This window comes from Stegostoma tigrinum, chromosome 47, assembly GCF_030684315.1.
Source record: "Stegostoma tigrinum isolate sSteTig4 chromosome 47, sSteTig4.hap1, whole genome shotgun sequence".
Lineage (NCBI taxonomy): Eukaryota > Metazoa > Chordata > Chondrichthyes > Orectolobiformes > Stegostomatidae > Stegostoma > Stegostoma tigrinum.
This window is the reverse complement of record NC_081400.1, coordinates 158,674-171,430: the sequence shown is the minus strand read 5'-3', so window position 1 is coordinate 171,430 and position 12,757 is coordinate 158,674. Positions and strand designations below refer to the sequence as shown.

Genomic DNA, 12,757 nt, shown 5'->3' with positions numbered 1-12,757 from the left:
AAAAGTCTTTAGCAGGCAAGATTCAGCAGAATCCCAAGGCTTTTTATACATATTTAAAAGCAAGAGGGCAGCCAGGGAAAGGGTTGGCCCAATCAAGGACAAAGGAGGGAATGTATGTGCGGAGCCAGAAGAGGTGGGTGAGTTCCTAACTGAATGCTTTGTACCAGTATTCACCAAAGAGGAGGAATTGGTGGGAGATGATCTCAGGGAAAGGACTGCTGAATTTCTAAGCTAAGTTGTTATTAAAAAGGAAGAGGAGTTGTGCGTCTTAAAAGGCATTAACATAGATAAGTCCCTGTTTCCTGATGGGACCTATACCAGAATACAGAGCGAGGAAGGAGACAAATTGCTGGAGTGCTGACAGTCATCTCTGTATCCTGTTTGGCCAGAGGTGAGGTCCCAGAGGACTGGAGAATAGCTAATGTTGTCCCATTGTTTACAAAGGATATCAGGGATAATCCAGGAAATTACAGGCCTGTAAACCTCATGTCAACGTAGGGAAATTACTGGAAAAGATTCTCAGGGACAAGATCTGTAAGCATTTAGATTAGATTAGATTCCCTACAGTGTGGACACAGGCCCTTCGGCCCAATAAGTCCACACCGCCCCTTGGAGCATCCCACCCAGACCCATTCCCCCTTCACCCACACACCCCTGAACATGACCGGCAATTTAGCACGGCTGATCCACCTGGCCTGCACATCTTTGGAAGCAAATGGATTGATCAGCAATAAACAGCATGGTTTCATATGGGGAAGTTCGTGCCTCACTAACTTGATCGAGTTTTTTTCAGTAGGTGGCAAAGGTGATTGATGAGGAAAAAGTGGTTGATGTTATCTCCATACGCTTCGATAAAGCCTTTGGTAAAGATCCCTCATGGTAGGCTGGTCCAAAAGGTGAAGTCACATGGTACAAGAGGTGAGCTGGTAAGATGGATACAAAACTGGCTTAGTCATAGGAGACAGGAAGCATTGGTGGAAGGATGCTTTTTGGAATGGAGGGTTGTGACGTGTGGTGTTCCACAAGGATCAGAGCTGGGACGTCTGCTGTTCATGATCGACAAACGATTTGAAGAAAAAACATATCTGTTCTATGAGACAGTAGGGACTGCCTATGCTGGAGAATCCGCAGTAACAAAGTGTAGAGCTGGATGAAGACAGCAGGCTAAGCAGCATCAGAGGATCAGGAAGCCTGACGTTTCGGGTCTGGACCCCTCTTCAGAAATGTCTGAAGAACATTTCTGAAGGGTCCACACCCAAAACTTCAGCTTTCCTGCTCCTCTGATGCTGCTTGGCCTGCTGTGTTCATCCAAGTCTACACCTTGTCATTGCTGGTCTAATGAGTTGGCTTGTGGACGATACAAAAATTGGTACATGTGCAGACAGTGAGGAAGATTGTAAGTGGATGCAGCAGGATATAGATTAGTTGGAGAAATGGGCAGAAAAATGACAGATGGAGTTTAACCTGGACAAACGAGAGGTGATGTATTTTGGAAGGTCAAGTACGTGTGGAAATTATATAGTGAATGGCCCCCCCCCTCCCTATTTATTTCAGAATCCTCTCCCCATCCCCCTTTTCTGATGAAGGGTCTAGGCCCGAAACGTTAGCTTTTGTGCTCCTAAGATGCTGCTTGGCCTGCTGTGTTCATCTAGTTCCACACTTTGTTATCTTGGATAGAGTAGAAGAAAGGTGGAGAGGAGACGGACAAGTTAAAGAGGCGGGGACGGAGCCAGTAGAGGCGAGTGCAGGTGGGGAGGTAGGGAGGAGATAGGTCTGTCCGGGGAGCTTGGACAGGTCAAGGAGGCGGGATGAGGCTAATTATATAGGTGCATTGATATTGAGGGGGATCTGGGTGAGCAGGTCCACAGATCACTGAAGGTGGCAGCAGAGGTAAATAACGTCGTTAAAAAAGGGCCTATGGCACGTTTGCTTTCATTGGAAGAGGCACTGAATAGAAGGATGGACGAGTTATGCTGCAGCTTTGTAGAACTTTATTTAGGCCCCATTTGGAATACTGCACACAGTTCTGGTCTCAAAACAACCAGAAGCATGTGGATACTTTAGAGAGGGTACAGAGAAAGCCTTACTAGTATGTTGCTTGATATGGGGGATTTTAGCTATGAAGAAAAGTTGGATAGACTCGATTTGTTTTTACTGAAACACAGAGTTGAGTGACATGACACTAATTTCTAAGCTTGTGAATGGCATGGAAAGAGTAGAAACTATGAGACGTTTTCCCCAGCACGGAGGGGTCAATTACTAGGGGATAACGAGGTGTGGAACTGGATGAACGGGAAGAAAAGAGATTTTGAAGCTAGTAAAGTCCACATTACAGCCCAATGGTATCAGAGCTCCCAAGCGGATAGGAGTTGCTGTTCCTGCAACCTTCAAGTGGCATCGTCGTGGCACTGCGGGAGGCCCAGGATGGACATGTTGCCTAAGGAATATGAGGGGGAGCTGAAATGGTTCACTACTGGGAGGTGCAGTTGCTTGTTGTGAACCGAGCGTATGTGCTGTGCAGAGTGGTCCCCAAGCCTCCGCTTGGTTTCCCCAATGTAGAGGTAGCCACAACGGGTACGGCGGATGCAGTATACCACACTGGCAGATGTGCAGGTGAACATCTGCTCCATGTGGAAAGTCTTCTTGGGGCCTGGGATGGGGGTGAGGGAGGAGGTGTGGAGGCAAGTGTAGCACTTCCTGCGGTTGCAGGGGAAAGTGCCGGGTGTGGTGGGGTAGGAGCGGAGTGTGGAGCGGACAAGGGAGTTACGGAGAGATTGGTCCCTCCGGAAGGCAGACAAGTGTGGGGATGGAAGAATGTCTTTGGTGTTGGGGTAGGACTGCAGATGGCGGAAGTGTCGGAGGATGATGCGTTGGATCCGGAGGTTGGTGGGGTGGTACGTGAGGACGAGGGAGATTCTCTTTTGGCCGTTATTTTGGGGACGGGGTGTGAGGGAGGAGTTGTGGGGAATGCGGGAGATACGGTCGAGGGCGTTCTTGACCACTGCGGGGGAAGAAGTTGCGGTCCTTGAAGAACAAGGGCATCCGAAATGTACAGGAGTGGAATGCCTCATCCTGGGAGCAGATGCGGCAGAGTTTAAGGAATTGGGAACAGGGGATGGAATTTTTTGCAGGAAGGTGGGTGGGAGTCGGTGGGCTTGACTCAGGTTCAAGTTGTGAGGGCACAAGTTTAAAAGATGTGCGTGATGTTTTTCACACAAAGGGTGGGGAGGGCCTGGAATGTACTGCCAGAGGTAGTGGAAGCAGGGACAACAGCAGCATTCAAAAAGCACCCGGAACAATGCATGAATAGGAAGGGAATACAGAGATATGGATCCTGTAAGTGAAGACAGTTTTAATATGGAAGAGCAAAATGTGTCAGCGCAGGCTTGGAGGCCAAAGGGCCTGTTGCTGTCCTGTATTGTTCTTTGTTCTATTGCATAGCCTGGATTGGATTTGCATGTCAGAACATGCAGAAGTTCTGTCTCCACGGGAACTGACTAGCAGGTCAAAACTACCTGGCATCTGGAGCTGTCTGAAAAAGTTACCAATTCCATTTCTAAGTTGGGAGACTTCAGGAGATAGTGATTTGCTTAAGCTTAATAGTTACCCAGGAAAAGCTGGAAAATGAGAAGCCTCCAAAAATGGGACTATGAGAGTCCAGAAATAGAATGTTCCTGTCTTGGTGAAGGGCAAGGCTGGTAGGTATAGGAAATACTGGATGCCTACAGAAATTGAGGTTTTGGTCAAGAAAAAGGAAGCAAGCAAGCATATGTCAGGTATAGACAGCAGAGACTGAGTGAATCCCCAGAAAAGTATAAAGGCAGTAGGGGTGCAAGAAGGAAATCAGTTGGGCATAAAAGGGGGCATGAGATAACCCTGTTTGCTAAAGCTAAGGAGAATCCAAAGATTTCTACAATTACATTAAAAGGACAACTGGGTAACTAGGGAAGAGAATTGGGCCCCTTAAAGATCAACAAGGCCGCCTGTGTTTGGAAGTGCAGAGTGGGCAGATACTAAACAAGTATTTTGCATCACTGTTTACTGTGTAGAATGAGGAGGAAGATATAAAATGTGATATAGAATAAACAATGACATCTTGAAAAATAACCACAATACAGAGGACGAGATACTGGATAGCTTAAAACAGATAAAGGTGAATAAATCCCCGAGACCTGATCAAATGTACCCCAGAACTCTGGAAAGCTAGGGAAGTGACTGCTAGGCCCCTTACTGAGACGCGTGCCAATGATAGCCACAGGTGATGTGCCAGAAGACTGGAGGTTGGCTAATGTGGTGTTACTATTTAAGAAAGGTTATAAGGAAAAGCCAGGGAACTATGGACAACTGAGTCTGATGTCACTGGTAGGAAACCAGAGGGTCAGGATTTACATCTACCTGGAAAGGCAAGGACTGTTTAGGGTCTGGGTTACACGTGACTCCGGGCCCACAACAATGCGATTGAATCTTAACTGCCCGCTGGGAAATTCAGGATGGACAATGAATGCTGCCTAGCCAGTAATGTCCTGACTCCTTGAACGAATAAAAAAAGACTTTTTCATGCAGAGGGTGATGCATGCATGGAATGAGCTAGTTTTCAGTCGAAGTGGTGGAGGCTAGTACAACATGGGTATATGAACCGGAAGGGTTTAGCAGGCTATGGACCAAATGCTGGCAAACGGGACTAGATTTATTTCAGATATCTGGTCAGCTAAAGATTCAGAGAATCACATCGTACAGAATCAGGCCCTTTGGCCCAACTCACCCATACGGTCCAGGATTTCTAAACTGAACTAGTCTCACCTGCCTGCATTTGACCCATATCCCTCTAAACCTTTCTTAGCTACGTACCCTGGATAACACAGGTAAAGAAGATATGAATTCAACGCCTGCCTCCCTCAAAAATAATCCAAATGAACCCACCACTAGACAGAACACCATTCCATCTTCCCAAGGATCTGCCCTGACTGCAGTGAACCTAATATACATCCCACCTTCCCATGGCTAGTCCTTGCACTGGATCTAACACCTGCAACACCTCAAAGAGCCCAGATTCTTCTGCTTGATGCACTTTAAGCACACTCACATTTAGCTGACAACCTGTAGGCCTGCTTGCGTCTTGCTTTTCTTGGCCTTTGGCCAACAAACCTTCAAATCTCAGAATATACGATTTATTATTTGGAGGGTGGGGACCAAGGTCATGCTTTCTTGGGTTCATTAGTGCTGTAGGAAACAGCTTTCCAAACAGGATCATGATTGAACACATAAAACCAATACTATTTTAAAAAAAGTCCTCTCTCACTCAAGAGAACCAAAGTTCTTCCTTTTGAGTTGCTTGGTCTGCACCAGACAACAAGAAATCCTGTAGGCAAACGCGAGGTAATGCACTTGGGGCAAGCCAAAAATGGCAAAGGAATGCACTCTTACATAAGTGGTAGAATATGGATAGGTGGGGAGGAAAGAGGAATATGAGAATGTATATCCACACTGATCCCTGATAGTGGATAGTTAGACAGGACAGCCAAGTGGAATATGGGATATTTCCCTAAGAATTCAAGAGCTGGGAGGTTTTCTTGAAACTGTGAGAAACAATTCAGGTCATTGCTGGAAAAGTATGTCTAGTTCTGGTCATCACAATATAGGAAGTATGTAAATACATTTGACATCAAAGAAATTTAGCATAGCATTGCCTGAACTGGAGTTTTAGTTGAGGGGAAATACTGGATAGGGACATGGTTGTTTTCCTTCTAACAGAAGGGGTTGAGGGAAGGCCTAATTGAAGCGTATAAAACTACGAGAAGTCTAGTTAAAGTAGAGAGGGAAACTTTATTCCTGTGAGAAGAGCTGCAAAGTTTACAGACGATTGAAATTAAAAAATCTCATCCAAAGGTTGCTGGGGGAAAATCAGGAATACACTGCTTGAAAGGGTGGCAGAACCAGAAACACACTTAGGAATTCTAAAGTTCCTGCATACGCACTTAAAGTACTGTGACTTACAAGGCCACAGAACTAAATCAGGAAAGTGGGAGTCGTCTGGATTGCTGCTTGTTAGCAGAGACATGAAAAGTTCAATGGTATCTGTCTTGGCTAAAACTTCCTATGCTTCCATGAAGGAGCAGTAACAATATTGTCAGGAGTGGAACATTACATTCACTAGCTCCTGGTTATCATGAAGTGTGATGATTACATTTCAGGTCATGTATTTGTCAGAAGTACAACTGTTCTATAAAAGTGTCACATCTATTTAGGCCACAAGTCTACAGCGATGAATTCCAAATGGCAGTTTCCTCTGTACTTTGCTTCATGCTGCAAACTTCACTAATAGAGTGCCAACAACATAAATTATGGAATTGGAACTGAGCAACTGCATGAAGAATAGATTTCATATGAAAGACAAAAGGGCTCAGGAAAGAGGAAAGCATCTGTTTGACCTCCTGACTGACACACTCTCAACCACATATGCCCGAGTCTCTGTTGACCACATACCTCCCAAAAGACGACAGCTTAGAACACCAACAGGAACGCCTAGAGAAACGTTGCTAAATTCAAAAATGAATTTCAGGTTGGGCAAAGAATGTCTTGGTCAAAAGAATAGGTCTTGGAGTAGAGAGACAAACTGGAGAGGCATTCAAATTTCCAAAGTTTGGGACCCAGGTGTCTGAAAGACCATAAGCCAATGACGACATGAACTGTGGATAATTAAGGCGACATCAGCACCTGGGAGTTTTGGCAGTACATTTGTAGTACTGAACTAGATTGGGATGATTAACACCCCTCAAGATAGCTGACAGATACCTTGCATTACTTCCATTCTGATACAGAAACTAGCCATCTTTTCATAAAGCTACGACTCCTTTCTGGAACTGATTTTCGTGTTTTGCATGCTCTGAAGCACAAAAGTTTTTTTCACGTTATTCGCTTTAAATGTTTCCGGCTCTCTCTCGGGTCTATATCTACGTTAAAGTACACAAGTGGTGAGTATTAATTTGTGATTCACTTGAATCCTAAAAGCAGACGCAGACTAAACCTTCAGTTATTGGTTGAGGAGATGTTTACTTGTAATGTGCATAAATAAACGTGTACGCCAAGACTGACTCTAGTTCTGTTCTTAGCCAACTGGATTTTAAGAGCATGTCATCTTCCCTTTACATTCTTTTCTCGTTTACTTTTCTCTCCCCACAGTGAAAAAATTCCTTTTTGCTCTGCTTATCGTTTCTAAGTGTTCAAAAATCCTCTCCTTGCAAATAATCACATGACAGTTCTAGAGCGGGCAATCACATTCACCCTTTTCTTCCAGGATTTTTTCCACTTTCTGGATGAATAGCTACTGCAGAACACTGTATTCTAAAAATCCATTGCATCAGAGGTGTATTTAACCAGCATACTCTTTGCATGACATTGGTACTGAGCTACACAGAAATAACACAGCTCGAGCGCCTAGTCTAACCTATCCCTAAGTCCGAATATCCTGCGCTAGTATCACTATCTCAATAACCCTTCTAATTTACACTTCAGTGTTACGCTTTTAGTTTCAAATCTGAGTGTTCCACGGAACATGTACCCATCTTGGCAAGAAACTCTCATCTACTCTGTCCTACATGTTCAACATTTAATATGGCACCTTATTTTGGGGGGGTTAATTTAGACTCCTTCACCCGTGCACAGTCCGTTTCTATTTACCAATCCTTGAAATTTCTGCCAAATAGATCTCTCTGTATACTGCCATCACTCAAGAATTCACTATTTTTGCTTGTGTGACATTCTACCACTCCTAGCAGCTTACCAAGGCTCCGAATTTCTCCAGAATCATACTTGACTCTAAACATTAACTGTTTCTCTCTCCTCAGACACTGCCACATCTCATTTTCTCTTGCACTTATGTTTTCTTTCTGAATTTCCCTCTCAACACACCTTAACTTGTACTACATTGTTCAGTTTCAATGTCCTTTTTGTTTGGTTATGCTCCCAAAAAGCACAATAAAAAAGGGGCTTCCGTAGCAAAAATGTCAAGGAACAACCAAAGGTGAAAACAGAGTTAAATTTACGACAGAATACCAACTAGAATTCTCAAATCACTGCAATTTGAGAGCAATATTATTTTTAGGAAGCAGAAAGTTTGGCCTTCAGTCTTCAAGGCACCACACAACATTAGTAATTGGTCAGAAAATGGTAATCATACTCACATGGTATTCTTATTAATTCACTTAGCAGAGAGAATTCCCAGGAACTGGCACATGGAATAAAAGAACAAAGGACATGGAACAAGCCCTTTGGCCAAGAAAGACAACATGCCATTCTAAACCAACCCCATCTGCCAGTATATGGTTTGTATCTCTCTGTTCATTGCCTGTTCATGCATCTGTCTAAATGCCTCAAACTTTGCTACTGTATCTGTTTGTACCACCTTCCCTGGCAGCACATTCCAGGCACCTACTGGCCTCTGTGTAAAATAAAATAACTTGCCTTGCACATCTCCTTTAAATATTTCCCTTGCCCCCCCCACCTCACCTTAAATCAATGCCTTCTGGTATTTGATATTTATATCCTGGGAGAACAACTCTGACTATCCAAGTCTCTATAATTTCATATTTTTCTATCAGGACGTCCCTCAAACTTTGATGCTATATCGAAAAAAGTCCAAGTGTGATTAACCTTTTCTTATCACCAATGCACTCCAAGCCAGGCAACATTCTGGTAAGAAATACTGGGTACTGCCGATGCTGGAGATTCTGAGATAACAAGGTGTGGAGCTGGATGAACACAGCAGGCCAAGCAGCATCAGAGGAGCAGGAAGGCTGATGTTTCAGGCCTAGACCCTTCATGTGAAGAAGGGTCCAGACGCGAAATGTTACCTTTCCTGCTCTTCTGATGCTGCTTGGCCTGCTGTGTTCATCCAGCTCCACACCTTGTTATCTAACATACTGGTAAACCTATTTTACAACTTCTCCAAAGTGTCCATATGCTTCCTATTGAGTGACGACCAGAACTGCGCACAATATTCCGTAAGTACCATAACTGATGTTATACACAGCTGCGACATGACTTAAAGTCAGTCATACAGTGCGGAAATAGACCTTTGCTGACCAGGTTTCCCAAACTAAACTGGTCCCATTTGCCTGCATTTGGCCTATGACTCGCTAAGGCATACCACACTCCTGCTTGACCACTTTATCCACTTGTGTTGCCCCTTTCAGGGAGCTATGGGCTTAGAGCCCAAGATCCCTCTGATATCAATACTCCTAAGAGTCCAGCCATTGATTATAGACTTTCCTGTTGCATTTGACCTCCAAAAATACATCAACTCTCACATGTCCAGATTCAATTCCATCTTTCATTTCTCTGTTCAACTTTCCAACTGATCTATATTGTGCCGTATCTTTTGACAACCTTCCTTTCTTTTCACAACTCCATCAATTTTCATGTCAACTGCAAACTTACAAATCAGAACTACATTTTTGTCCGAATCATTTATAAATATTACAAGCAACAGATCTAGTCCTTGTGGAACATCATTGGTCACAGACTTCCAAACAGAAAAACACCCCTCCATAACTAGCCTTTGTTTTCTATGACCAAGTCAAATTTTTTACCCAATTTACCAATTCACTGTGGAGCTAACGTGACTCAATTTTCTGGACCAGCCTATCATGAGGAATCTTGTCAAATGCCTTAGTAAAATGAATGTAGATAATATCCACTGCCCTATCTCGATCATCTTTGTCTTTTCCTGAAAAAAACTCAAATGAGACATGACCATCCCCTCACAAAGCCATGCCAACTATCCATGAAAAGTCCATTCTTTTCCAAATGTGAGTAAATCCTGTTACTGAGAATTTTGTCCAATAATTCACCTACCACTGATAAGGTGCACTCACCTATAATCACCAGTATTATCTGTTAAGAATCACCGTTCTTCTACAAAGAAACAACATTGGCTATTCTTCAAGGACCTTGACTGTAGCTAAATAGGATAGAAAAATCCCCGTTGAGATCCCAGCAATATTTTCCTTGCCTCCCTCCGTATCCTGGGATAGATCCCAATAGGACCTGGGGACTTTTGAAATGTATTAAGTTGGATGACACCCAACACCACCAGGTGTTTAATATCGCATACCTTTGAATATCAACGTACACTTTGCAAATTTGACAATAATCTATGTCCATCTCCTGTTGAGGACTGGCGCCAAATACATCTTGGGAACTTACTCACTTCATCTGGTCCAACTGACAAATTCCCTTTGTCTTTGAACGGGCCTAGCCCTTCCCTAGCTAGTCTCTTGCTCCTAATTATCACATAAAATGCCATGGGATTCTCCATAATCCTACTTGGCATGGCCCGTTTTAGCCCTCCTAATTCCTACTTTATGTTCTTTCCTGCTTCCTTTGTACTCACGTAGGGCCTTGTCTAATTTCTTTTTCTTGAACATTACATATGCTCCCTTTTACTTTTTGAGTAAACTTTCAATATCTTGTCATTCAGGGTTCCCAAATTGTGCCATCCTTATATTTATCAATACAGGTCCATGCTTTTAGGAGATTCCCACATATCAAATGTAGATTCACAAGCATTCTCCAATCTAATTTCTCCAGTCATTGCCTAATACCGATCTGTTGGCCTCCCCACATTTTAGTGCTTTAACTTAAGGACGAAACTTTATCTTCATCCATCCATAACTAATCTTTAAACATACAGAATTATGATCACTGTTACCAAAATGCTCCCCTACCGGGGAGGGGGGCGCGGGCGAGAAGGGCTGGGGGGGGGGGGGGGGGGGCGAGAAGGGCTGGGGGGGGGGAGAAGGGCTGGGGGGGGGGAGAAGGGCTGGGGGGGGGGAGAAGGGCTGGGGGGGGGGAGAAGGGCTGGGGGGGGGGAGAAGGGCTGGGGGGGGCGGGCGGGGGGGCGAGAAGGGCTGGGGGGGCGGGCGGGGGGGCGAGAAGGGCTGGGGGGGGGCGAGAAGGGCTGGGGGGGGGCGAGAAGGGCTGGGGGGGGGCGAGAAGGGCTGGGGGGGGGCGAGAAGGGCTGGGGGGGGGCGAGAAGGGCTGGGGGGGGGCGAGAAGGGCTGGGGGGGGGCGAGAAGGGCTGGGGGGGGGCGAGAAGGGCTGGGGGGGGGCGAGAAGGGCTGGGGGGGGGGCGAGAAGGGCTGGGGGGGGGGCGAGAAGGGCTGGGGGGGGCGAGAAGGGCTGGGGGGGGCGAGAAGGGCTGGGGGGGGGCGAGAAGGGCTGGGGGGGGGCGAGAAGGGCTGGGGGGGGGCGAGAAGGGCTGGGGGGGGGCGAGAAGGGCTGGGGGGGGGCGAGAAGGGCTGGGGGGGGGCGAGAAGGGCTGGGGGGGGGCGAGAAGGGCTGGGGGGGGGCGAGAAGGGCTGGGGGGGGGCGAGAAGGGCTGGGGGGGGGCGAGAAGGGCTGGGGGGGGGCGAGAAGGGCTGGGGGGGGGGCGAGAAGGGCTGGGGGGGGCGAGAAGGGCTGGGGGGGGGCGAGAAGGGCTGGGGGGGGGCGAGAAGGGCTGGGGGGGGGCGAGAAGGGCTGGGGGGGGGGCGAGAAGGGCTGGGGGGGGGGCGAGAAGGGCTGGGGGGGGCGAGAAGGGCTGGGGGGGGCGAGAAGGGCTGGGGGGGGGCGAGAAGGGCTGGGGGGGGGCGAGAAGGGCTGGGGGGGGGCGAGAAGGGCTGGGGGGGGGCGAGAAGGGCTGGGGGGGGGCGAGAAGGGCTGGGGGGGGGCGAGAAGGGCTGGGGGGGGCGAGAAGGGCTGGGGGGGGGCGAGAAGGGCTGGGGGGGGGCGAGAAGGGCTGGGGGGGGCGAGAAGGGCTGGGGGGGGGCGAGAAGGGCTGGGGGGGGGCGAGAAGGGCTGGGGGGGGGCGAGAAGGGCTGGGGGGGGGCGAGAAGGGCTGGGGGGGGGGGCGAGAAGGGCTGGGGGGGGCGAGAAGGGCTGGGGGGGCGGGCGGGGGGGGCGAGAAGGGCTGGGGGGGGGCGGGCGAGAAGGGCTGGGGGGTGGAGGGAGAAGGGTGAGGAGATTGGTGGCGAAAGAGACGATGGAGATGGGAAGTAAGAAGCCTAGGAGAGAGGTGAGTACGCGTGAGGATCCGGGAACGGCATGCAACCGGCTGATTGCGGAAACCACAGTCCTTGTCCCCGGGCGGACAGATAGACGATTAGATATCACAACCCGGAGCGAACATTAACAAATCTTCCACTCACCAACCGCCGCCTCCCGCCTCACAACAACAACCACCCCGCGCCTGCGCGCCCCCTGCCAATCAGTGCCTCGGACTTTGACCCAATCATAATTCCGTTGTCAAGTTGGGCCGTCCAATACGGTGGAACCTGCGCTTTGCGTTAGCACAGCGCCAGTTACGTTTGGAAATGGAAGCGGCTTCGGGCGTCAGCCAAATAGAGGGCGGGGTGTAAGTGTCGGCACCCAATCAGAGGGTGTGGTCCTACGAGTGTCACCACGTTCCATGAACTGGGCGTGGGTAAGGACTTGTGCATGCTGGAAATTAGGAACGTGAACAGAAAATACTGGAAAATCTCTGCGCCAGGGTTAGGGTTAGAAGGGTCTAGACCCGAAGTGTTAGCTTTCCTGCTCGGAGATAATGGGAACTGCAGATACTGGAGAATCCAAGATAACAAACTGTGGAGCCGGATGAACACAGCAGGCCGAGCAGCATCTTAGGAGCACAAAAGCTGACGTTTCTAGGCCCGAAACGTCAGCTTTTGTGCTCCTAAGATGCTGCTTGGCCTGCTGTGTTCACGCAGCTCTACACCTTGTT

At 47.9% G+C, this 12,757-nt stretch overlaps 1 protein-coding gene across 11 annotated transcripts in view; it reads right to left on the bottom strand.

Moving 5' to 3' along the window:
* Nucleotides 1-12,220, bottom strand: part of smad10a (SMAD family member 10a) — a 115,522-nt gene extending 103,302 nt beyond the window's left edge. For 7 of the 11 annotated variants that reach the window (XM_059643064.1, XM_048525513.2, XM_059643063.1 and 4 more), the window contains exon 1: nucleotides 8,181-8,225. The gene's annotated coding sequence lies outside the window, so the exon portion shown is untranslated. Of the gene's footprint in view, nucleotides 1-8,180; nucleotides 8,226-9,872; nucleotides 9,926-12,185 lie in introns of those variants that run through there. The other 4 variants (XM_048525512.2, XM_059643061.1, XM_048525514.2 and 1 more) reach the window with 4 other exon arrangements.
* Nucleotides 12,221-12,757: the final 537 nt, after the last annotated feature.